Here is a 26,275-nt window from a genome sequence, read left to right as displayed (position 1 = left end):
TGCCCGTGGGAAAGATCTTAGAATCCATACCAGGTGGATCCTCCCTTCCTTTTAGGTCAATTAATCTGAAAGGAAGAGGGCACTGAGGAAGAAGACTTGTCTTATGTCGAGCTTGAGTGTCCTCAACGATACTACCTGTGGTAGTTAGAATAGTTATTTTTATCATTTTTTGTAATTGTGTGCTGCGATCATAATTAGCTTTATGGTTGAAAACACAACAGCCAAGAATGGCATTCTTAACCTGTGTTGGAAAAATACTTCTTGTCTTAATGTGCTTATATGTGCTATGGCAAACCTACCACCAGCATACACTTCTGGGGCTTGGTATTGTACCGGCCAAATAGGTGATGAGGCAACCACATTCTTCAGCCCTCTGGGCAACAGAGATGCAGCTTACTTTCAATTCCCACCAGGGATAAACGGGCCATTTGCTCAGGGCATTGGAGCTAAGAAAGGGCATTATTGGATCTGTGGACACACAGCACACAAATTTTTACCCGCGGGGTGGTTGAGAATTTGTTATATAGGGTTTATCAGACCTTTGTTTTTCCTTTTACCAGAAACAAGCGGACCTCGGTTAGGCATAAAGGTACATGATAACCTTGGAGACAGAAGTGTTGCCTGTAAGACGGGATCCATTAAAGTAAATTTGGGTGGGACACAAAAAGTGGGGAAATAATGAGTGGCCTCCTGAACGAATAATTCAACATTACGGGCCTGCAACCTGGAATAATCAGACTACAAGCGGCTCTAGAAATTATTACCAACAAAACCGCTGACGCAATAGATCTTTTAACTCGGCAATCCCAACAGATGCGCACGGCAATCCTTCAGCACCACATGGTTTTTAGATTACCTGTTAGCTGAAGAGGGAGAAGTGTGTGGGAAATTAAATATTCCTAACGGTTGTTTGGAAATAGATGATGTAAGCGAAGTAGTTCTCCAGTTAACCAAAGATATCAGAAAAATAGCCCACGTCCCCGTCCAAACCTGGAACGGCTGGAGTGGCGATTTGTAGTCCTGGTTATTGGGGGCACCGTGGGTGAAACAGTTAATATTGTATTTGTTAGGTGCAGTTGCCGCCTTAATGTTCTTGTATCATTCCTTGCTTTGTTCAATTAATCTGACATGTTCTGTCAAATATGCAATTTGTTCCTACCACCTTGCCCGACGGCATAAAGAAAATCCGTGCCATCCATTGGCCATGGCCAACCACAGTACCCATCATTTCCCAGTTTCTCCTGAAGGAGGAAATTGCATATTGACATCCACAGCGCATTTGCCAGCTGTTTTATGCCTATTGTAACGATACTACCTCCTTAACTCAGTTTTGATGTCTCTTTTGTAAAGTTAAATGTTGTTGAAGTTGTTAAGGAATAAGCTTGCATTGAGCAAGACCTCTGTTTTTTACCCAAACCTATGTTATTCCCGCGACTTCCCCCCTGTCCCTAATTCTCTCTCCCTTCCTTCCTTCCTTGCTTGCTTGCTTTCTCTCTCTCTCTCTCTCTCTCTCTCTCTCTCTCCTGCTGCCAAGCTGCAATGTCAAGACACAGGGTGGTGTAGAGAACCAGTTCTCTACATGCAGTTTTGTCTCGACATTGCTGCTGCTGCTGCAAAGCCGCTGCTGCCAAGGCGCATCGGGCAATGCCGCGCCGGGGCCCCCGGGAGCCGTCCGCGAGGTAAACAACCTCGTGCACCTGCACGAGGTAAAAAGGGCGCAAAAAGGGCAGAAGGTCATCTCTAGGGCACGGACTGCACATACTCATTTGCCATCTGCACATGAGCAGGAGACCCCCAGATGCCCCAGCCCGTTTCTGGAAGGTTCCGAGAGGGCGGACTGCGCATGACAGTTAATCTGCATGGCAAGCGAGGAAGCACCGCCCAGAGGTGGGGCAAGAACCTATAAAAACTGCAGACTGGGTGAATGGGGGGGTGGGGGGCTTGCTTGGGACGACTGAAGAACTCGAGCGGAGTCAGCGGAACCAGATGGGAGCTTCCCGCCTCTGCCCCCCACCCCCGCCGCCGCCGCGACTCCCAAGAGAAGAGGACCAACGGGACGCCGCTGGATCCACGGGTGATGATATCTGTCTTTCCCTCTCTCTCTCTCTCTCTCTCTCTCTCTCTGTCTTCCCCTTTTCCTCTCTTTTTCCTAAACGTGTGACGCGAGACGTGTCTAGTTAGTTGATTCCATTTTGCCTTAATAAATCTTAAAAGTGGTTGGCTGGTGTCGTTTTCACCTTAATTCAGTCCAAGGGCATCACGAACTTGGTCACTGGTCCTAAGGGGAGGGAGGTCATCCTAAACGACTCCCTTCGGGCCGCAACATGGGAGTCCAGGGAGCCCTCTCAGACAGAGGCATCAACACGAGAGATGCACCTGCTTGGGGAGATGTTGCAGCATTCATTTCACCCAAGGCAGAGGAGCCCAAGGCAGACACCTGAATCTAGTCGGTGCTGCCAGCCCCCACTCCTTCTGGAAGGATAAGCACTCCTGGAGGAGAATCACCCTCCTGCCGGATCCACCCATGCTGTGAGGGGGGAAGTCTTGCATCAGAGGGACTGGGGTTTTGGCCAGCTTCCCTAAATTGGAGGATGGGACTTATGGATCTTTCTTGGAGACCGCCAAACACCTCCATAAAGAGATCAATGAGAGGGCAATGAATCAAGCCCCTCCACTGGACACAGTCTGCACTGGGGAACAGGAATCTCAGCCCTCCTGTTCTCTGCAGATTCTTGCAAAGCAGATCTGCGAAAGTCAGCCCGATAGTGCCAGCCCTGCTGGAACACTGCTGGCGTTCTTTAGCAGAAATCATCACTAGCTGGATCTTGTTTGCAAAGTGTTTTACACGCAAAGCCTCATTCCCTCGTCCCCCCCTCTTCTGTTCACATCTCTATTTCTCCCTGATACATTTTTTCTTTTTTCCCCCACAGGAGAGGCATTGCGAAGAAATGCATGTCTCTTCCCTCCTGATATACTCATTTCTTCAGTGAGAATGTGTTTTGTGCTGGACTTCATGGGAGGGCACCAGGATTTAAGAACAGGGATGGTGGACGTGTTGAGGGAAGGGGTGATGTGGTGGCCTAGTGGGTTGAGGAGATGGGGGACGGTTGTGAAGGCCCAGCGTGGGGGCCAGTGCCATGCTCAGCATGTCTGGGGGTGGTTCCTGGCCTCGCTCCGAGGGCCTGGGCAGCACCGTGCGCAAAGGGGCACCCAGTGTCACCCAGGGAGAGGGCTCTGTTCAAGCCCTGGCAAAATGGGAGGATGCTGTTGTGGGAGGGGGAAGGGGTCTGTGCAGCACCCAGCCAAACTCGAGGGGCTCAGCTGGGGCCCTGGGGAGCTCCCCACTCCTGGCCCTGCTGTGATCTCCCCGGGCACGGTCTGGAGCAGGGTCTGCTGGGAGTGACCTGTGCAGCAGAGCTGAAGGATGCTCTGCCCCACGTGTGAAAGAGGCCCACGCTTGCTGCCCCACACGCGCACCCTCGGGCACCCCAGGCACAGGGACAGGGACCCCAGCCCTGCCTGGAGCTGTTACCCTTTGCAGCCCCCCTTGTCCTTGGGCCCTGGCTCCTGTCTCTGGACGGGGAGGAAAGCTGTGCCCCCGGCAGGCACAGGCGATTCCCTCGGCGTGGGGCAGGGCAGCAGAAACGCGGCACCTCCCTTTCATCACCCTTGGGGCAGAACAACCAGCTCTAAGGAACGTCCATCACACAGCAGTCACCAAAGCCCTGACTAAATGGGACTAGTAGGGTGCGAGCGGGTAGAGCAGGTCAGAGGTACTTGGACGTTGGGCCGTATTCCGAGAAAATAACCCCGCAGGGGCCCTTTGACAGGCCTGGCCGCCAAATGGCCCCGGGGCCGCAGGGGACCATCAGTCAGGGCTCTGGCTGCAGCCCCAGCGCTGCCCAGCATCTCCCCCCTAGCCCCAGGTGTCCAGGGACAGGCGAGGGAGAGAGGGAAGGGGAGAGGGAGAGAGGGAGGGAGGAAGGGAAGGAGGGAAGGAGAGAGGAGAGAGAGGAGGGAGGGAGGAGAGAGAAAGGGGAAGAGAAGGGGGAAGGAGGGAGAGATGGAGGGAAGGAGAGAGGGAATGAAAAGAGAGGGAGGAAAGAGGGAGGGAGAGAGGGAGAGAAGAAGAGAAGGCAGGAGAGGGGGAGGGAAGAAAGGAAAGAGGGAAGAAGGTAGAGAGGGAAGAAGGAGGAAGGAAAGAGGGAGGAAAGGAGAGAGAGAGGGGAGGGAAGGAGGAGAGAGAAAGGAGGAGGGAAGAGGGAAGGAGAGAGGTGGAAGGAAGGAGAGAGGGAAGGAAAAGGAACAGAGAGAAAGAGAGAGGCAGGGAGGGAGGGGAGGAGCAGAGGAGGCCAGGGCAGACCTGGGGGCACACAACTGCTCCTTTGCTCTTCTCCAGGGATGTCCCTGCTCCCGGGAGAGTCTTTCCCCAGGGAAGTGCATCGGTGCTGCCTGCCCAGCCATTCCTGGATCCAACCCTGTGCTCCTCATAGGGCTCCGAGCCGGCAGTGCTGCTCAGCAGAGCAAGTGGGCTGCGGTGCCCTGGGGCCACAGGGTGACTGCTCACTGGTCGTAGTTTTGCGTGTTGGATGCAGACCCAGCTGGATGGGCATCACTGCACCTGGTGATCCCCTACCGAGGCATCTCTTGCCCTATGGCCATGGATGATGCTCTGAGCAATCACAGGGCATTTCAAATGGCTCAGGCTGTGTTCAGGCATGTCGCGAGATCCGGCCCATGGCTTCTGAGTCCCTATGAATTGGAGAATATGGATATCACTTGTTCTGTAAGCTGAAAAGTAAAGAAAACTTTAAAAGCAGGAATCTTTTGTCTTTTTTTAGGTGCTCATTGAAATCTTCCTATTCTAAATATACGCCTGAAACCTCTCCAATTAGCCACATCAGCTCTGAGGAACTGAAGGAAATTATGGAGATAGACATGGCTTGTTAGGGCTTTTTGCATTGTAATGACCCCTCAGGGATATTTGGTGCTGAGTCCATGAACATCAGATTCTGAGAGGAGAATGAACCAACCTCTCAAGAAGTTGAATTCAGAAGCAAACTGCAAATTTTCTTGGAGTGTTAATGAGTCCCCCTGAGGGCCATTACTCTCACAGCCTCTCCAGGGGCTGATTAGAGCAGAGGCAGTTGTTACAGGTAGGTAAAGAAAATGTGCAGGTAGCTCTAATGCCTAGAAAACCTGGATGTGTTTTATCATACCACAGGGCCATCACTGACACCCAGCCCCTGAGTAGGGTGAGCCTTTCACTCCTGCTTTGCTCACGGCTTTTTGTGGGGGAACAGCGTGAGGGTGGGGGTGTGCAACACTGAGTGAGGGACAATGAGATGGCACGTCCCAGACCCCCTTAGCAGGAGGAGGAAACAAGGCCCTGGACTACAAGGAAATGGTGTCTTCTGGCAGGCCTCAGTGGCAGGTACAGGAGCCATAGACAAGAGGACAAAGATCTCAGTTCTGTTGGAAGCTTTCAGCCTCGGCAGTGCCCCTGCCCATCTCCACCCCAGGCTGTCCTACACCACCCTCCCTTGCTTTTCCTTGAAACACAAAGCCAGGGGCTCACCACAGACTCCCTCTGCCTGACCTGTTGCACCACAGCACTACCCTTCAAGTGATATTTATTTCTATAATGCCTGGTCTGAACCTCTCTAGCTGAAGACTGTGGCTGCTTCTCCTTCTCGTGCTTCTTCCCACCACCAAGAAAAGGGCCACCATCTCTGAAACCACCCTTCAGGCACTAATGGGCTGCTACTCTAGTGCCCTTAGCCTCCACTTCACCAGGATAATGTAGCCCAGGTCCCTCAGCCTCCCTGTACAGCTCATGTGCTGCAGGCAACAAGCCCCCTCTTGGCAGACCTCCTCCGGACCCTCTCCAGGTCCTCCCCATTCCTCCAGGACTGGGCATCCCACACCTGGACACATGATTGAAAATGCAGCCACCCCAGTGCTGGGTTGAGGGGGATAGTAACTGTCCTTGTCTGGGGGGCCACACGCTTCCTAGTGCAGCCCCGTATGCAGCTGGCCGGATCTGTGGTGAGCATGCACCACAGGCTCATATGGCATCCCTCCTCATGTCCAGGCCCTTCTCCTCAGGGTCACTCCCCCAAGGCAGGACCTGTCGCTTCTCCTTGCACAACTTCAGGACGTTTCTCTTGGCCTCATCTCCAAGCTTCTCCAGGTCCCTCTCAGCTCAAGCTCCTTTGTGTCAGCTGTGAATGTGTGTGTGTGCAGATGGCTCATCCTATCTTGCCATGCCTCTGACAGGATAACAGCATGAATAACTGCAGGACACCATAGATAATAAAGGCCGTGCTGTTTTAAAGGAACTGCTGGAAATGCATGGCAACCATCTCAGAGAAGCCAAAGGAAGATACAAAGCAAGCAAAACCAGGTCAATGGGTATAGGGTAAACAGAGGTGTGCTGGTTGCATGGGAGTAGAGCAGGGTGGTAAAAGAGAAGGGCTTGTAAGGTGGAAAAGAGGGGAAAATGCAAAAAAAGGTGAAGTGCGGCATATGACGACACGGACCTGAGGTAGGGTAGTGCGAAGATCTTTTATTGAAAAACACAATGGCTGGTTATATAACAACCAAGCCCAGCCACTCCTCCAAGTATCTCCTAAGCATTGTGGCATCTTGTGATAGGTAGGAAGACATCTCCTGATCCCTAGCAGGCAGGCCAGCAAGACAGGCCCACCGTAGCTGCCGACACGTAGGTAGGAACGCACACCGTGACTGCTGGTACACAGGGAAGAAGACACATCATGGCTGCTGGTACGTAGGGAGGAAGGCACATCATGATGACTGGCAAATCGCGTGCACATATTCTGGCCACAGATCATAGTTACCACATCACCACTTTCTGTCTTAGAGATTCCATGCTGTCTTACACAGTGCCATCCTGTTTTGGTCCCCAACATCCCTGCTCCTGGCCTGCCATGTTCTCTCACAGAAGTGACCCTCTCCTTGACTCCCAGCAGTGTGGGGAAGGTTGTTCTCTGGGATTTGCTTGCTTCTGCAATAGCTTCTCAGGAGCTAGGAGAGGGCCTCGGAGGTGGCAGTGCCCTGGCCCCAGGCACACAGCAGCACCTTCACTCTGCCAGCCATGGGACCTCTCTTTCCTCCCCCCAGGTCTCTGCTCTCCAAGCTGCTCTCCAACAGGGTGACAAGAGCCTGAGGTCTCCTTGCCCACCCAGAGGGCATGGTCCTGATGGATTCCCATGAGCACTGCCAGATGGTTGTCCCCAAGCGCCTGACCCGGGAAGCGTTTGCAGGAGGGAGACAATCGGTTATCACAGCCACAGGCAATGCAGTGCCATGAGGATCCCTCCAGGCCTGTTCTTCCAGCACTTCCTTGAATGACATGCTTGGGAGCAACAGGAAGGGCCAGGTCCCATCTGTGCCCATCCAGCCGGCTGCAGGGAGTCCCTGGGGTCCTGGTTTAGCCCAACAGAATGAAATTCTCAGTGTAGCGGCAGGGCTGCCACTCCACACTGGTCCTGGAGCTTTGAGGTCCCCGACTGAAACCTTTGTTTGAGTGCCCAGCAACTGCCCCTTGGCTGGAAGGGGTGTCTCCAACCCTGATGCCCTCTATGCCACAGGGGGTGTCAGGAAAAGGCCCTCCTTTCCCCAGGTACTGCTGCCCATGGAGGAAATGGCTCTGCCAGAGAGGGGGTAAAATACACCCATATTTGTTTACCCGTGGGACTGCTGCCTTCATTCCCCCTCTTTGGAGTTGTTTCCACTTTCTTCCTCCACCTCTCCCACAGAAAGTTACTTGACTCTGTGGTGGGTGTCATGAGCTGCTGTCATGAGCAATCGGAGGAGGCTGTACCCAGCCCTGTGGCTCAGGGACTGGGTTCCTTGGCACCTGGGGAGGGTCCCTGCTCCTTGGCTTGCCCAGGCCTTTGCTGTGAGCTCTCATGCACACACTTACTCTTGCAGTGGGCTCCCCACGATGCCCAGATTATCAGCATGGCGTGTCTCAGTTCTTTCTCCAGAGGGATGATCCATGATGCAGGGGAGAAAATAGAGTGCAGTATAGACGGAGGAGTGACTAGAAGAAATATCACTGAAGAGTATAGAAAGCATCAGGTAGTTTATAGTCCCCTGCCTCACATTCAGTCCTAATCCTTTCTCTTTCAAACGAAATGAAGGCTTCATCTCACAGCCACTGAAGCCAATGGGAAGCAATTTCGGACTCCTCCTCCACCTCCCCCCATTTGGTGTGAGTATGAGTCCTAATGCTTTAATTAAAAAGATGGACTGGCAAAAACATGTTCTATCACTAAAACAGCATAATCCTGGCCATGTGCTTGGAGGTCGAGTAAAGAAGAAGTCCCTCTGGAGCTCTCTCCGTTGAGCAACCCTGGGTACCTCTGGCTCCAGCCACTTGGCAACTGGCAGAAAGGCCTTTCTTGTTTTGATTGCTTTAAAATGTTGGCAGTCCCTGGGCACTCTGTTGATCATACCGCTCTCCCCAACACTGGTAGTCTGCCAATTCTGCCCTTTATTTTGCTTTTTAAATTATTTTAATTATTTTTATTTATTTATTTTTTTAGTGGAGGCTGCAGAGTATTCCGTCTGTCCCACTGCACTCTTCCTGCACTTGTCTGTACTCTTGCTGATACAACCCACGATAACGGTGACTCTCTTTGCTACAAGAGCACCCTGTCGACTTCTGGTCAACTTGTTGAGCACCAGCACACCCAGGTCCTTTCCTGCAAAGCTGCTCTTCAAACAGTCCGCCCCAGCTTGCCCTGCTGCACAGGGTTCTTTCCTCCCAGGGACAGGACATGGTTGAACTCCCCAGGCCCCTTTCAGCCCGCATCACCAGGCTGTCGCTGCCCCTCTGCTGAGCAGCCCTGCCCTCCAGCATGTCAACCACTCACCCCAGTTGGGGATCGTTCATGAACTGGCTGAGAGTGCACTCCGTCCCACCATCAAAATCATTCCTAAAGACAAAAGGCATTGGCTCCAGTGCTGACTCTGAAGAACGTCACTGGTAACCATTAGTCTCTTGGACTTTGTACCACTGTTCTCCACCATTCAAGCCAGGCAGCCTCCACCTAGTTTCCCACACAATCCATTGCTTACTCCTCTCTTCTGTGTTGACAGGTCTTGGTTCCCATCCATGAAACCGGGCTCTGCACCACAAACTCACCAGTGTGTGTCCTCACCCTTCCCAATCACGCAGCTGAGCTAACATTGGTGTTTCCCTCTCTTGGGCCCTTTCCAACCCAGCTCGGCCCCTCCCTGGCTCTCCCCACCTCCCCTGCCCTCTCCCCAGCCCACCCAGCAGAGCAGCCCAGGTTAGAGATGGCCCCACAGCAGTGCCCACAACAGGGTGCTGCAGAGCTCTGGGCACTCACACCACATCCCCTGACCCCCGGCAGGCACAGCAGCTCTGGGGGGCAGGGATGTGTGTGCCAGCTGCCGAATCAGCCTCCAAGCTGGAACAGGCCCCCGTGGCACAAGGAGACAGAGCACAGTGACACTCTGCATCTCCCTTGTTCTTGTGCACAGGAGATTCCATACCCCCAGACTGCCTGCAGCCCCCCGTGCCAGCCCCTCTCTCCAGCACAGCACAAGGCTCCCTGCCCTGGGGCTCCTCCGGCAGCTCCTGCTGCCCCAGGGACACAGCAGCCTGCCCTTACTTGACCTCCATAGGAACAGATTTCTCCGTCTCCTTTATTCTGCCTTGCCAGCACACAATTGCTCCTTTGCTCTTCCAGGGATGTCCCTGCTCCCGGGAGAGTCTTTCCCCAGGGCAGTGCATTGGTGCTGCCCACCTGGCTGTTCCTGGACCCAACCCTGTGCTCCTCATGGGGCCCCGAGCTGGCAGTGCTGCTCAGCAGAGCAAGTGGGCTGTGGTGCCCTGGGGCCACAGGGTGACTCTGCAAGGGTGATTGCGTTGGGGGTGGGAAGCAGACCCAGCTGGATGGGCATCATTGCATCTGACAACCCCCTACTGAGGCGTCTGTTGCCCTGTGGCCATGGACGATGCTCTGAGCAATCACAGGGCATTTCAAATGGCTCAGGCTGTGTTCAGGCGTGTCGCTAGATCCAGCCCATGGCTTTTCATTGAAGATGACATGGACCACTCTGCAGGATCCCTTCCCTGGGCCTCCGTGGTCCCCGCTGTCTCTCGTGGGATTGCAGAGCTCTCACTAGCCTGGACATTCACTGCTTTAGCCCTTTCCCTCTGGGTGACTCCACTGCATTTTGTGAAGCTCCATTCACTGCCCACCCCTAAGCACACGGTGCCCTTGGGGATGCCCTGTGCTCTCCTGATGGTTACATACTCCCTTCGAGAAGGACAGGCACTGGTGTCCAGCCATGTCATATGGGAGATACCACTTGACCATTCACCATCTCCAGGAGCACTGGGCACGCAGAAGCAAAAGCTGAATCCAGCCCTCATTCCCTAACACATCACCTCTAAGCTCATTGCCTTGAGCCCAGGGAGAGCCCCAGAAAAGCAACAGGCCCTTTCAGGGGAAAAGTCCCTGAGCACATTCTTGTCTCCAGCTCTTAAAGGAGAGCCCAACCTTCAAGCACTGCACTGGGGAAATATGCTTTTATTACAGAGGCCAACTCTGACACAGTGAGAGACATTTACATAATACCTCTCGGTCAGGCAGACTGGGTTCATGGCTGTAAGGAAGTGGGATGAATTCCAACACTACTGCACAAACATGATGATCACAGCAAGAATGCCCAAAGCACAAGACTTGTCTGAGGTACTTAGAAACCACTTGTGAAGAGGGATGGGCAGCTCATTGCTGCTGCACTAAAACCAGGTGAGTCAGTTTCTTCAGGGCATCCCTGAGCTCCCTGTTCCTCATGCTGTAGATGAGGGGGTTCACTGCTGGAGGCACCACCGAGTACAAAACAGCCACCACCAGATCCAGAGGTGGGGAAGAGAGGGAGGGGGGCTTCAGGTAGGCAAATATGATGGTGCTGAGAAACAGGGAGACCACAGCCAGGTGAGGGAGGCACATGGAGAGGGCTTTGTGCTGTCCCTGCTCAGAGGGGATCCTCAGCACAGCAGAGAAGATCTGCACATAGGACACCACAATGAAGATGAAACACCCCAAGCCTAAACAAACAGTAACCACAATAAAGCCAGCTTCCCTGAGGTAGGAGTCTGAGCAGGAGAGCTTGAGGATCTGCGGGATTTCACAGAAGAACTGGCCCAGGGAGTTGCCTTGGCAGAATGTTACTCCAAATGTGGTCCCAGTGTGCAGCACCGCACTGAGAAAACCACTGGCCCAGGCAGCTGCTGCCATTTTGACACACGCTCTGATGCCCATGATGGTCCCATAGTGCAGGGGTTTACATATGGCAACATAGCGATCGTAGGCCATGACTGTGAGAAGAGAATACTCAGCCAAAACGAAAAAGGCAAAAAAAAAAGACCTGTGCAGCACATCCTGAGTAGGAGATGGCCCTGGTGTCCCACAGAGAATTGGTTATGGATTTGGGGACAGTGGTGGAGATGGAGCCAAGGTCGAGGAGGGAGAGGTTGAGGAGGAAGAAGTACATGGGGGTGTGGAGGCGGTGGTCGCAGGCTACAGTTGTGATGATAAGGATGTTGCCCAGGAGGGCAGCCAGGTAGATGCCCAGGAAGAGGGAGAAGTGCAAGAGCTGCAGCCCCCGTTTGTCCACAAATGCCAGGAGGAGGAACTCATCCAGGAAACTGCTGTTGGGCATTTGCTTCTTCTGAGCTTTCAGAACTGTCCAAGGAGGAAAAGGCATTGACAAGTTAAATAGTTTTCTCTGAGCCCAAACCAAACTATTCTTAGTACAAACCTCCACATTCCCTCTCTTCTCTCCCTTTGTTCAGATCCCTTTTCTGATGGCTGGTTTACGGTGGCTGAGTGTGCCGTGCACAGCAGGGCCCTCGGGGTGTGGGCTCCGGAGGAGTCAGTCCTGCTCTGCTGGGGTTGTAAATGGAGGTGTCAAACTGCCCCCAGGAGGAAAAGGGCTCACGGTGTCTATATACTACAGACAGAGTCAGGGGATCTGGACTGTGCAGGAGTCTTGCTGCCCGCTGCCCTGTGCTAGCACCTCTCCCAGCTAAAGGACAATCCCACTCCCAAGTTACTCTAAGAAAGGAACTGGACTGAGGTGAGAGTGGAGGAATGTAGCTCCAGAGGGAAGATTTCCCCATTCTTCTCTCTCAGAACAGACATGGAGAGTGTGCTCTGGAGAGCTCGTCAGAGCAGGTGAGGAGGTTTCTGACTTGCATGACCAGCACAAAGACTCTCCGCTATCACAGCTATGCTATGGCAGAGCTGAGGTCTTGTGGAGGGCAGCTTGCAGCCTGGCAGGACACCCCAGAGAGACAGTCAAGAGATCTAAAGAAGGGTGAGGGGGGGCAGCCTTAAGGGAGAGTCAGATCATTCCCCAATCAGATGAAATGCATTGCCTAGAAGGTTAGAAGGGGCCTTGGGCACATCACTGCAATGAAGACAGCTCCACGCAGGACCCACAGGGTCAGTGCCTTAACTGCAGCTGAACCCCTCTCCTTCACCCCAGAGAGCAGGATAGCAAGAAGCAGAGCAGCACAGAGAGGAGAGGAAACAAGCAGCAGTACCACGACCCTGCCAGCAAAGGGAAAGCCAGGAGGGAGAGCCAGACGGGCAGTTAGGAAAGCCTTCCCCTCTCCCAGCTCTGCACAGCACCTCCCAGGCAGCGGCATCACAGCACAGTCACTCTCAGCCCCTTTGCCGTGCAGTGGGAAATGGGCACGTCACAGCAGAGATGCCCCTCTGCTCTGCTGCAGCTCAGGCTGCTGAGGAGGGGGCTCCTGCCCTGCAGCCCATGGCCTTGAGGGCAGAGGCTGTGCTGGTGGGAGAGGAGACACGGGGGGCTTGCTGAGAGGAAGATGTCTGCATTGCAGGGACTGACTGGGAGTTTTCCTAATTCCCCCTCCCACAGCATCAGTGTTTCTACTTTCCCCTCATGCGCTGATCATATCTCCCCTGCCTGGAGCTTTTCCTCCTGGCAGCTCTTTTCCCATCTCTTTTCCCTGCCAGCGCTCACAGACCCCATCCCACCCTCTGGGCACTCAGTCCTGCCCTGCAGAAACCTCCCAGCAGCAGGGCACTGCCCAGGGGCATCTCTGGCTTTGCAGGTGCTAAGGAGCAGGTCAGACAAACGCTGGTGAGGACAGGCAAGGTGATGGTGGTGTTTTCTGTCGGCAGAGCACTGGGTGAAAGGGTGCAGTGAGGTCCCTCACAGACCTACTGATCTCTCACTGCAATGGTCTGGGAGCATCAGCCTCTTGACCAAACCTCACAGCTCCTGTCCTCTCCCTTTGCCCACCCCCACCTCCCAGCTGCTGCAAACAGTGGGAAACTGAAAGCAGAGACTCAGGAAAGGTCCTTATCTTTCAGGGAACCCCAGCCATGGCTGTCTGCTTGAAAAGGTCCCCTGCAAATATCCTGGGGGTGAGGGAGAGCTGAGAGCAGCCCTGACCCCCGCAGCACCCTCTCAACAGGAGGATGAACCCACCCTTCTCGGGGTCGCTCCTTCCACCCAGAGCTTCTCCCTGCAGCGCCCTGGGCAGCTCCCTGGGCAGGCTGAGTGCTGACCCTCGCAGGCGGCAGAGTCCCTGCCCCGGGCACACAGCACCCTGGGTCGCAGGGACACTGCTCTCAATTACAGCCCGCGCACACCTGGGGGCACTCCCTGGCTTCACACCCCAGCACCGTCCCTGGCAGAAGGTAGCCGTGATGGCCTGTCCCTCGGACGGTGTGGCTGGGAAGCCCTGCTCTAAAGCACCACCTGCTCCAAACAGGAGGAGCTGGCAGAGCCGCCCTGACAGACCCTCTCAGCTGTGGAAGGTGCCAGCTTCAGAGGAACCCTCCGGCAGCCACAGCAGCAATGGTGCCCTGCAGCCAGAGACTTACTGTGTTAGGGGCTGTGAAGATTTCTCCCGGCAGGGACCTCTCAGCCATCCTCTGATTCCCCACTCTCTTCAACTTCGGAGATGTCCATCTCATTCTGGCCCCTGCAGGCAGTGCCTGGAGTCCTGCTTCTCCAGGAAAAGGAGCTGCACTTGGACAGAGCTGGCTCTCTGCAGCGCCTGCCAGCTTGCCATGGGCTCCGGCAGCCCCAGGAGCCAAGCCCAGCTCAGGAGCAGAGGCCCAGCTCATTACGTGACTTTCTCTGTCCCCTGGGCACCTTCGCGACCTTCCCTGGGCTCCAGGGCTGACAGTTCCTGGAAGGCAGCAGGGTCACCCCTGGGAAATAGCCACTGAAGTAGATGAAAATAATCAGCGAGGATCCCTCTCGAAACAGTGGAGAGACTGACTCTAGCATTGCAGTTGGTCTCACCAGAGCATGGCTATCTAGGAGAGGTGGAAACGTCCCACTCTGGAAAGCCCTGCTCCCATCTCATAAGAGCACAGGCACAAGAAGGGAGTTGGTTTGCTCCTGCTTCAGGGATGATTTAGAGGAGTTAATCAATACATCGAGTGCTCACTGAGAAGCCCCGGGGTGGAATAGGATACAGTTCCCTCCCGTGCTCTCCACAAACTCACAGGAGGTGGGATTGCCCTTGCCCAAGTTTAGTGTGCACAAAATGCCTGTCTGCATGGCAGCTCCTTGTTTAAGCTCCCACTGGAATCAAGGGAGATGGAGGGAGGCACTCAGCCATACACGCACACACACACACCCTTGGACATCTGAAGGGCCAGAGGTGGTCCAAGACACGTACCACTTTCTTCTTCCTCTGATGGAACAATTATGAGACCCATATGCTTCCCGGACATCAGCTGGGGGCCAGGTGCAGAATCTCCTTGGCCATCTGAAATGACACTTGATGCCGACTACTGCAAGAGCTCCGCTCACTCGGAAGCCAAGACATATGCAGATCCCGAGATTGCAAACAGCTCATGCAGGGCCATGTCCGATGCACGGGGTGTCCAGCACAACCACCAGGTTTCTAGCAGGTACAGCACAGGACCTACAGGAAAAGTCTTTACCCTTTTGGAGTGGTTGCTGGGCAAACACCCCAGGGCATCTTGCATTTCCTGCCTGTTCCCAAACAAGGGATTCCCACCACTGCCTTTAGGCAAAGTCCATCCCATCTACATCCGAGCATGCTGCAAAGATGCAAGGCACATCACACCAAGGTCTCCATGCATGACAACCCTCTCAAACCCCACTAGTTCTTCTCTCCCTAAACCTTTTCTCAGCCCTCACGCTATGAAGGAGGACTGTGCTAATGCTGCAGCCACAGTGTGCCTGGCTTGCAGGCTGTTGAGGCCCAGGGACTTTCTCAGTGGCACCTTGTCTTTCCTGGAGATCTGGCCACCTCCATCACAGGTGCCAAGGTGCTGCAGAGTCAGCTCAGGGATCAAGCACCTCTCCTGCCACAGCTGCATGGCCCAGCTCTCTTTCCTTCTGGCTTGTGAACAGGTATCACCATGACAAGTCTGTGCTCAGCCCTGGTGCCACAGCTGAGGTTCTGCAGCCCAGATGTACACAAATGCACAAAGCCTGGGGCACAAAGAAGAGGCAGTGGAGATGCACAAGCTGTTGCAGAACTGCAAAGGCTTAGAGCAGCCTGAGGAAGTCTGTGGATCACAGATGCCGGCTCTTATGGGGAGACTTGAATCTCCCGAACATTCAGTGGGAGGGCAATGCAGCAGGCTGCAAAGAGTCCCGGAGGATTCTGGAAGGTGTGGAGGACAACTTCTTAGCACAGCGAAGCCTGACAGCTCAACAAGGGTGACACTTTCCTGGACATGGAACCTGCCAACAAGGAACAATTGATGAGGGCTGTGATAATCAGTGTCAGCCTTGCCTGCAGTGGCCATGAAACAGTGGAGTTCCATATCCTGACGGGAATGAGTAGGAAGAGTAGCAGAGTCAACACTCTGGATGTCAGAGGAGCAGACTTGGACCTACTGGTAGAGGAATCCTGTGGCAGGCAGCTCTGAAGGGCAGAGGAACTCAAGAAAGGTGGCAGGTCTTTCAGGACAGCATCCTCTAACCTCAGGCATGGCCCATACTGATGCCCAGGAGAGCAAGCAGAGATCTCAGGAGACAGAGTGGCTGAAGAGGGAACTCACAACTGAACAACAGGACAAAAAGGCAGCACACAGGAACAGAAAGCAGGGAGAGGTGGCAAAGGAGGAATTGAGAAATGTTGTCCAGGGAAGTAGGGAAGCTGTTAGGAAAGCCAAAGCGCCGTTAGGACTGAGGCTACAAGGAATGTCAAGGGCAAAAAAGATGATCTGCTATTGCTTCAGTAACAGTGAAAGCATAAACAAGGGAAATGTGGGCCCATGGCTGAAGACTGACTGGGGCAGGCAATCTGGTAACAGCAGAGGTAGATAGGTCTGGGGAACTCAATCCCTTGGCTTCAGGCCCCAACAGCAAGGTGTCCCGGGCCATTGTGCCTAGAGTCAGGAGTCCTGAAGAGAAAAGCAATCAGCAGGGCCTGAGGATTGAGGCAGGAATTATTGGCAAGTGTACGGGATTGGATGGGCTGCAGCTGAGGATGCTGAGAGAGCTGGTCTCTATCTAGCAAGGCCACTCCCTGTCATCTTGGAAAGCTGTGGAGACTCAGGGAGGACCCAATGACTGGAGAAGGGCAAATGTTACATCCCTCTTCCACAAAGGCCACAAGCACAACCTGGGCAACTACAGGCCGTTCAGACTCACTTTGATGAGGAGAGTGTCATGCAGCGAGCCCCCTCTGATCACATTTCCAGGTAAAGGAAGGAGAATGAGGTGCCTGGGAACAGTCAGCACAGATTTCCTGAGGGGAAATCATGCCTCACCAACGTGATGGCTTTCCATGTTAAAAGAACTGTTTTTGTGGATGAACAGAGAACAGTGAGCATCAGTTACCTCAACTTTCAGAAGGCTTTTGACACTTTCTCCCACAGTATACTTGCACACAAACTAGGCCTCTATGGTCTGAATGGCTAGACAAACAAATGGTCAAAGAACTGCCATCATAGTTGGATGATGGGGCTCAGAGGGTAGTGGTGAATGGGTAGCGTTGTTCCTGGAGGACTAAAGAGGAATGGAGCACCACAGGGTCTCTCCTGGGACCTCTCCTGTTTTACACCTTTAGGAACGAGCTGCAGGGGGCAACTTTCATCGCGGTTATAGATTTTCTCAAACTGAGTGGGCACCAGTCTTCATCTTGAGGACTGCCACTGAGAGGGACCTAGACAGGCAGGAGCAATAGGCTGCCAGAAGTCTCATGAAATTCAGCAAGGACAAATGCCAGGTTCCTGCACCTAGGACAGACCAACTCCCTGCAGACATCCAGGCTGGGCACTGCGGGGCCATGGAGCAGCTCTGCGGAAAAGGACATGAGCATTTTGGCAGACACAAGGCCAAATATGAGACAGCCGTGTGGCCGGGCAGCAAAGAAGGCCAACAGCACCTTGGGCCGTATGAATAGGAGCACGGCCAGGCGGTCAAGGGAAGTGATCAGACCCTTCTGCTCTGCACTTCCTACACAACATGTACAATACTGCACCCGTTTTTTAGCCCCTCAGGACAAGGGACCTCCTGTACAAAGAGATCCTTGAGAAGGCAAAGCCAGGCTCTTCAGAATGGTGCATGCTGGAGGAGGAGAGACCACAGCCATAGGTTGAAACCAGAGAGGAACACGCTGTAGAGAAGCAAAAACTTTTCTGCTGAGAAGACACGCAAGCACTGGAACATGTTGCCCAGAGAAGCTCTGCTATCTGCAGCCTTGGAGGTTTTCCAGCCTGTATCAAGCCCTCAGCAACCTGCTCCGACTCCAAAGCTCATCCTGCCGTGAGCACAAGGTTGGGCTAGAGGCTGCCTCAGGTCCCATCCACCTGGAAAGATTCCTCCAGCTCTACTCTTCCTGATGTTAGCGAAAGCCCTCAGGGCTCCTTCACCGTGGAAGCAAGTCAGGCACGAGTATGAGCAGATCAGCTAGCCTTCCTGTCCTGCTGCACTCAGAGATGTCCAGATGCAGGGCTGCTTGGCAGGTACCCCTGAACAGCCCTGAACACTCCTTTGCTTCACCTTTTGTTGGAGTTTTCTCTCCTTTACCCTTTCCATGTTCAACCCTCTTACCATCCTCATACCTGTCCAGACAAACAGCCCACCTCTGCTTATCCTTTTCCAAAAGGCCCTGGCTGTGCTTGCTTTGTACCCTCAGCTGCTATTTCTGCAATTCTCCCTGTTGTTATCTTGCCAGAGGCACCACACGTCAGCATGAGCCATGTACGCACACACATTAACAGATGACACAATGAGCTTCAGTGCGGGGGACCCTCAGAAACTTGGGGATTCAGCCAACAGGAACATCATGCAGTTTTATAAAGTGGCAACTCCTGCACATGGGAAAGAAGAACCCTGTGCATCAGGACAGGCTGGGACCTGACTGCCTCAGGAGTGGCCTGAGGAGAAGGGAGTGTGTGTTGTCACATGAACCAGTGGATTGTGCTCGCTCTGAGTGAGTTCAGATGCCTTTGGGGTTGCATTAAGAGGAGTGTGGCTACCAAGAGAAGGGGCATTAGTATCCCCCTTGACTCAGTACTAGTGTGCCCAGAAGAAAAGCTGGACAAAAGTCCTGGGAAGGGGAGAAACTTCCCCAGATTTGCTACCAGGTCTGGCTCATGGCTGTGGACCCTGTCAGGCACCAGGCTCCCACACAAAGCCCTCCACATGATGGCTGTTGAGGGCACGTTTGCTCTTCTCAGGCCTATCACGTCTATCTTAAGCAGCGCCGATGGAGAAACCTTGCTGAGGACTTGGAAAAGCAAAGAGCCTGCTGTGGTGCCTCAGGGAGGAAGGCTGCCTCCTGTCCCACACGCTCTGACATCCTCCTTCTCCAAACAGTGACCCACAGGAGAAACCAGCCCTGAGTGAGGCTCACCAAAGCATCTCAGCGTGTGGCCACGCTTTGTGCTCTTTCATCCCACAGCACTTGCAGCCCGTCTCTGAAAAACATCAAACCCCAAAGCAGCCCCCAAGTCCCAGCTGCCCGCACAGCTCTGCCCAGGGCAGAGAGCTGTGGGTGCGGGGCTGCAGAAGTGACTCCTCCAGGGCCCCCTTGGAGAGAGGTCACTGCCTTTGGCACTGTCTGCAGACGTTCCTCAAGGATTTCTCAGAGAGTTCTGGGACAGAACTGGGGGGGAAGGGAGGGGACTGCTTTGCAGGACAGGAGGGGAAATGGCTCTGCTGCCTCCCTGCCTCTGCCATCTCCATGGGGATGACCTACTGAGCCCCAGATGACACCCGCTGAGGTCGCAGTGGCACGTGCTGCCGCATCACAGGCAGGTCTCCCTGGTGCCACGGCAGAGCCCTCACTTCCCTGCGAGGCCCCGGAGCTGCTGGGCACTGCTCACGCGCTCCCCACCGCTGCCCTGCGGAGCCGCTCCACAACCAGGAGCGGGGACAAGAGGCAGCAGGGCCACGTTGGGGCCCCTCGCCGACAGGCAGAGGAGAGGGGCACCTTGGAGAGTTTTGGGTGACGAGACGCCAAGAGCGTCCTTTGTCCCTGGATGGACAGGAGAGCCAAGGGCAAGGGGGCAAGCGAGATGGAAGGCAGCTGGATCGAGACCATCAGCCCCGACCACGCTTCAGTGACTCTCCCTGGTGAGAAGGCAGTGGCCAACCTCCTCTGTTTTCTGAGAAGAAGCCTTCTTTAATGAAGGACATCCTAGAACTGCTAAAGCCCTGAAGAAACATTAAATCTATTAATCTTATTTTCTATGTTAATATTGACAATTTGGTGAAAGAATTCAATGTCCATGTATCCCTAACTCATTAGAATACAAAAAATCATGCCCATAGGTCAAAAACACCCGCGCCTGGGCGAGGACCCCTTCCCTGAGCATGCACAGTAGTAAAATGGTGTATAAGCAATATTATAATTGTATGTAAATCACTAAGCAATCAGTGCAAAAGGGAAAGTTGCAACCCTTGCAATTTGTTTGCATAATTGCTACTTGGAAAGCAGGCCAGGGTATGCTGGATTTGTGGGAAACCACCGAGCACCCAGGCTTGCACAACTCTAAAAGAAATAAGCAGATGTCTCTCCTGTGTAATTATTAGCTTATTGTAGACCAGGGAATGAATCCGCTTTTCAGAAAACAGAGGGAGGGAAGGAAAAGGGAAGGAGGAAGAGAAGAAGGGAAGGAGGGAGGGGAGGAGCAGAGGAGGCCAGGGCAGCCCTGGGGGCCCAAGGGCCGCTGTTGCTAGGCAGCACCCGGGGGGAGGGGCAGGAGGAGACCACGTGACCTGCAGCTGTTGCCATTGCCAGGCAACGCCAGGCGGGACTTCCCTCGGCCCTGGGGGAGGTGTCCCCGCCCTGGGGCAGTTGGGCCCAGCCAGGGCAGCCGTGGTGGGGCGGTGTGTGGGGCCGGGAGTGTCGGGGAGCCGGGCCCTCTGCGGCCCCCAGCCCCGCTGCCCCGGAGGTCTGGGGGCTCAGGGGAGCGGGGCCCATGCCCGGGCCCTGCGCCTGGCAGCTGCCGGCAGGAAGGGGCGGCCGAGGGCCCTCGCTGGGCGCCACAGGCCGGACCCGGCTCCTCCCAGCAGCTCTGGCGCTGACCCGGCTCTTCAGGGCAGAGCTGAGGCTCTTCACGTGCCCAGTCTTCCCCCCTGGGGCTCCTTGGGAGTGGGATCCCCAAGTCCCCGTGGCTTGTGGTGCGGCTCCTGCTGCTGCCCTTAGACCTCCTCCGCACGCCCCGTGCACGCAGGCTGGGGAGCCCCTGGGCCGGGATCACGGTCGGGAACGGGGCTGGAGGAGGAGACAGGCTGGGCTGTGCTGTCAGGGGCAGGGCGGGGAAAGAGTAGTGTGTAAGCAGCTGCCTGTCCACACGTGACCGGCCCCTTTTATCCCCTTTTCCTTCTGCTTTCCCTCACCTGTTCCTCCCCAAACCACCCTGATGCCTCCCTCTCCCTGCCCTTGGTTCCTCCCCTGAACATCCCGTACCAAGTTCTGCACCATCCCAGGCTGCTCCTCCCTCCATCGTGTCCCGCTGCCCCGCGGGCAGTGATTTTCTGAGCCTGGCCGGAGACCCGGGGGCCTTTCTGGTGAGGCGTCGGGATGGGTGTCACCCATCACCAGCAGACCACATTAAAAAATACAATACTTGGCCCTGTCCCTGCTGGGAAGATCCTACTGCCTGGCAGCCAGGTGCAGGCCAGGAGGCAATGCGTGGCCCGGCGACCCTTGGCCTCCCCCGGCACCTTTGGCTCAGCTCTCCCTGGCCAGGTGCCAGCAGCAGCCTGGTCTTGCTGGGGGGCCATGCCCCAGCTGATGGGGAGCAGGGGGCCTCCTGCCAGGCTAGTGCCTCCTCCTCCTCTTTGGTCCCTGGGGGAGGGCAACAGGGTACGGGATGGGCTGCCTCTCAGGGGGGTCCAGCTCCATGGGCTCCTCCTCCTCCTCAGGGGGGTCCAGCTCCAGGGGCTCCTCCTCCTCCTCAGGGGGGTCCAGCTCCATGGGCTCTGGGGTGGCTGCACTGGTCTGAAAAAGGGCGGTGTGTTGGTCCCAGATGGTTGTGCCTGCCTTTCCCTGCTCCCACAGCCGCTTCACCTGGTTCATGGCTGGAGCTCTGCTGGCAGGCAGGAGCGGAGAGCTCGATCCTGGGCCCTCTCCCACCACCAGCCTCTTAATGCCTCTGGAACAGCGGTGCTGAGGTCACTGCTGACACGAGGAGGCCGTGGTGACAGCATGCCTGGCTCGGTCCCCACCCGCAGGGGCCCTGCCTGGCTCTACTGCATGGTGGGATGCTGGGGGCTGAAGGGTGCCTCCTTGGGGAAGGGGCTGTGGTGCTGGGGGCTGCTCTCCTGGAGACCCTTCCCATGGACCATCTCGCCTGGCCGAGGGAACGGCTGCTCCTGCACCAGGGAAGTGCCTGCAGCCTGCCCAGCGTGGGCCATGGGCTCCAGCCCCGTCCTGTGCTGGGCACCTCTGCTGCAGTCGCTCCCGGGTGTCCCTGCCTGTCCCAGAGCCCTGGGAAGCCCCTGCTGGGGGCCAGCCCTCCCGGCATGGTCTCACCAGTGCAGAGCAGAGGGGCAGCCCCACTGCCCTCGACCTGCTGGCTGTGCGCTGATGCCGCCTGGGAGGTGGCTGTCCTTCCTGCCGGGCATTAGCAAAGCCTTTTCCCACAGCTCTTTCCCCCGACTTCCACTCCCCACAGTCTTCTTGCTAATGGGTCAGTGCAGGAGAGGACTTTCCCCTCCCTTCAAGCCTGCTCAGCCCCTGCAGCAACCTCCTCTGTTGGGAGCTGCCTTTTCTGCAGAGGTGAAGAGCTTCTCTGCCAAGGAGTTTCTGGGTCCTGCCATGCTGTAGCTACTGCTGTCGATGTCTTGCCCAAAGGAAAGAAGTGGGGAAGTTGTGTAATAGAGACTATTTTCTTCCCCTTTCTCATTCTGCTGGTATCTGGTAAGATGAGCTGAGCAAGTGCAAAAGGCTTTTTGTCTCCCCGCATTGCAAGGGATTCTCAGGATGGTGGTGATGATGCAGACAGAAGAGGCCAGGCTCAGTAGAAATGGGAAAAGAGCTTCTATAAAAGAGATCAAGGAACTCAGCAGCAGGATCACTGTAGGATCATCACAGGAGTGATTAATGATGGGCATGAGTTCACACAAGAAATTGTCTATCTCACTAGCACCAGAGAGACTTAGCTGTGACGTAAGGCACATGATTAGGGTACAAGCCACACATCCGCCAATGTGGCTCACAGCTGCAAGGTCAAGATGGAATTTCATATTTGCTGCTGAGATTCCTGCAGAGATTTGCCCCTTGCGCAGTACCAGGGGTAGACCCGTCTTGCCAGAAGATAACATTGTGCACAGGCCAAGAAACCAAAACAAGGAAGCTGTGCAATGCAGACCTACACAGAAACAGTGTACAAGGACACCAAGGCAAAAGACATGACCGCTGATGTGATCATGCAGCTGACATGCCCCGGATGAGCACAGTGTCCCTGTGGAGATGGTCCCCCTCACGCCATCCCTTCAGAGGCATCCCCTCAGGCCCCTTTAGGACTCACACCTGGAAACAGAGAGGAGGTGATCCTGGCCTCTGCTCCTCCTGGCATCTCTGCTGCCCCACAGCCTCGCTCTTCAGTGCCGTCCGTAGCTCCCGCAGCAGTGTTTCCTCCAAACGCTCCCCTCTGGCCCCAGGCTCACCCAGCCCCTTGCGGCCATTTCTCTCTTCCTCCCATCACTAACTCCTCCCTCAGTCCCTCTCTCTCTGCACCTCTTTTTGCTGAAATCCCACCGACAGTTAATGGGGGTGGGGGGTGGGGGATGACTAGGACAGGAGATAGTACACACTCTCACCCCCCTCCGCTCTCTCTAGGCCTCCGAAGGGAAAAGTGGACCAGGAAAACCTCAGGCAAAGAAGGCCCTGAGGGCCTCTGCCCTTTCCGTGGGGTTCAGTGTATTGAATTATTAACAGATTTCGCCTTTCCACTTTTCATTTCTTTGCAGCAAAAAACAGTGTACTCAGCTTTACACACTGCATTTATGAGACATCATCTCCTTTCTGAGGTCTGGTTTCAAAGCTACAAGTTGTGGATGAATACCTTCCTTTTGGAAAAGCTCTGAAGCATGGAGTGTTTGAGGTGGATTAATGCATAGGACAAGAAGAGCTGGAAGTCACTGCACAAAACATCGCTGGTTCGGCCCACTTCCAGTTAACTCCAGCTCACATTTGGTTTCCCAGTAAGAGCAGAGCAGGGTGTTACAGTGTTTCCCGGCCAGCGTAAGTCTTTGCTAGAGGCAGCTCAATCCATCGCCAGACATGTTAAGATGGAATGGCAGCTTTTAAGCTACAGTTGAAAACAGGAGTTTGGACAAGCATAGCATCCCCCTGGCAACCCCCGTCAGTCCTACATCAGGCAGCTGAAATTCCATGACCAAGTCAGTCTCTTTCCAAGGAAAAATCACAGAGGGAGGAGTCAGGGTTCTCAGCTGTGCTTTTTATTGTTAAAGGCAGGGTGAGCTCGGTGGCAAGTATTTGGCAGGCAAACGTCCTCCACAGCGAGGTGGAGTCACAGCTGGCTGTGCAGTGTGCCTGCACATGCCATTCCAGATGTGTGCAGCGGTGCCCCGGGAGAAGGGTGGTGCTGCAGGGTTGGACATTTGCCGGTCTGCACGGCGCCCAGCGTCCCTGTCACTCTCCACCCCACGCAGTGCAAGGCCAGGGGTATCAGAAGGGTGGTGGCCACGCTGGGCAGCTCCCAAAGGTGGACGCCAGCCTGCAGGGCAGGTCCCAGCTGATGCTGTCCCTCGTGAGCAGGACCAGGCAGAGCAACACGAGCTGCAGGCAGGCGAGGAGCACAAACAGCTTCCTGCAGGCCAGGAGAGGGTTAAGACAGCGGAGGGGAGAAATCTGTCTCATCTGTTTCCAGACATCACCTGCAGATGCCACCAGGCCAGCAACTGGCACCCTGCATCATGCTGGGCACACCACCCCCCTGCCCCGTTCCTGGGCCTCAGCTTAAGGGCCCAAGCATCTCGGCTCTGCTCTTCATCTCCCTACTGAGCCCAGAAACAACCACCACCTCCGCAACCCCGGGAGAAGGGATCCTGAGCTGTGTCCGTGTTGAGAAGGGAGAAGCTGATGGATGCCTTGGGACCGCCAGCCTGGGCATCCCACCCCCCGCACACGAGCCCTGGCACGCCGAGCCCCACGCGGCAACTCACTGCAGCCAAAAAGTGATGCCCTGCCTCTTTGCCACCAGCTGCTCCTCCTGCAGGTCAAGGCACAGCAGGACACGTGTCGGTGTGGGCAAGACTGCTGGGCCTTGGGGGCTCAGACCCCCACCCTCATCCCCACTGAGACCAGTGCCCCCAAAGCCAACGGGTGCCCTGCACACCCTTTCTTCCCCAAGGCCCACGTCGGGCTTGTCCGTCCTACCAGCCTCACAGCCACCATCTCCCGCATAAGTGACGTGGACAGCCTGGCCGCCTGCTCCGTCTTCCCCCTGTTGTGGGCACCACAGGCAGTTGGGGTGTGAGGAGCAAGCTCGGCCGGCATTGGGACCACCAGATGGGCAACAGGGACCCGGGGTGCTGGACAGGCTCTGTTGGGGCTGAGGCAAGGCACCCCAGGCTCCCAGCATCAAAAACACCCTTCCCTCCACTCCCTTCCCACTTCAGGCTCAGAGGGCATTTAGGAGAGGCTTGGAGCTCTTCAGAGCTGTTCAGAGCTGCTTCAAAGAGCCAACCAGTGTGCGGGTTGTTTGTTTGTTTTTCTTTCCATCAGGTACTTTGGAAAAGGCACTGGGCCTTTCCAAGAAGGTTTGGAGGACTCGAAGGGAGGCTGAAAGCTGTTGCAGAGCCCCTTAGGGCTGCCCAGAGCTGTTCAGCACTCAGCAGAGGATTTTAGAGCTTGCGTGAGTGGTCGACCGCTGTTCAGGGAAGGTCTGAAGCCACGCAGAGGCTGTTGGGAGTGCTCCAGAGGCATTCTAGTGGGGTTGGGAGCAGCTTAGATGTCGGAGGAGGAGGATGAGATCAGGGGCTCTGTTGTCCGGGATTGGCACAGCCCTTCCCAAGCTGGGACTGGGGACACAGAGACCTGGGAGCTGCACAGAACCCTGCCCCACAGGTTGGGCGCGGGGGCCTGTCCCCACTTACCCCACTGTCTGCCCTTGGAGGCCCTCGCGTCTCTCCCGGAGGCACTCGCGTTCTTTCCTCAGCACCTGGACGAAGGAAGGGCCCTGCTCAGTAGTCCACGCCAAGCCCACCGTGAGGGGGCTTTCCCCACACAAAGACCTCGTCCTGCCTTGCTTCCTACGCCTCGTACCTTCTCGATCTCAGCCTGCTCCCGCAGGGCCTCTGCCAGCTTGGCTGCTGACTGCTTCTCCTGCAAAGCAACCGGGCCACGTTGCAAAGAGCCCAGGTGGGACTGGCGATGCCCAGTCAGTCTGCAGGGCGCTGCGAGGCCAGCCGGGGCCAGGGAGGCAGGGACACAGGCGTCCTTGGGGGCTGGCACCACACCCAGCAGCTCTGCCCACCTAAGCGGTGTTTTCACGGGGGTTACAGACCTGGTGGAGCTCCTTCCAGGCCACGTCTCCCTCGGCCTTCACCTCCGTCAGCTCTGCCTGGGAGAGAAGAGGCAGTGGGAGCATCTCGGTGGGGGGAGCTGGAGGACCCCCAGGGACCAGTGTGGGCTCTAGGCCCAGGGCCCTGGCTGAGACTGGGCGTCCCCAAACCACGCCGTCCCCCCTACCCCTCTCAGGGTCCCTGGGACAGCGGAGCATCTGCCTCACCTGGAGCTGCGGGAGGA

At 55.6% G+C, this 26,275-nt stretch overlaps 1 protein-coding gene and 1 long non-coding RNA gene across 2 annotated transcripts in view; one reads left to right on the top strand and one right to left on the bottom strand.

The window, feature by feature from the left end:
- The window catches only part of LOC135325828 (PIN2/TERF1-interacting telomerase inhibitor 1-like), a 205,911-nt gene that overhangs the window by 20,253 nt on the left and 159,383 nt on the right, over positions 1–26,275 (top strand). The gene's annotated exons all lie outside the window — the stretch shown is intronic.
- Positions 23,949–26,044, bottom strand: LOC135325835 (uncharacterized). The gene is made up of 3 exons (XR_010386580.1): positions 25,793–26,044; positions 25,624–25,688; positions 23,949–24,971 (listed from the first exon to the last, which is right to left on the bottom strand). It is a non-coding gene; the product is annotated as an uncharacterized LOC135325835 (long non-coding RNA).

This window comes from Dromaius novaehollandiae, unplaced genomic scaffold, assembly GCF_036370855.1.
Source record: "Dromaius novaehollandiae isolate bDroNov1 unplaced genomic scaffold, bDroNov1.hap1 HAP1_SCAFFOLD_30, whole genome shotgun sequence".
Taxonomy (NCBI): Eukaryota; Metazoa; Chordata; class Aves; order Casuariiformes; family Dromaiidae; genus Dromaius; species Dromaius novaehollandiae.
The sequence above is the reverse complement of the archived record's forward strand: the minus strand, read 5'-3'. Positions and strand labels throughout refer to the sequence as shown.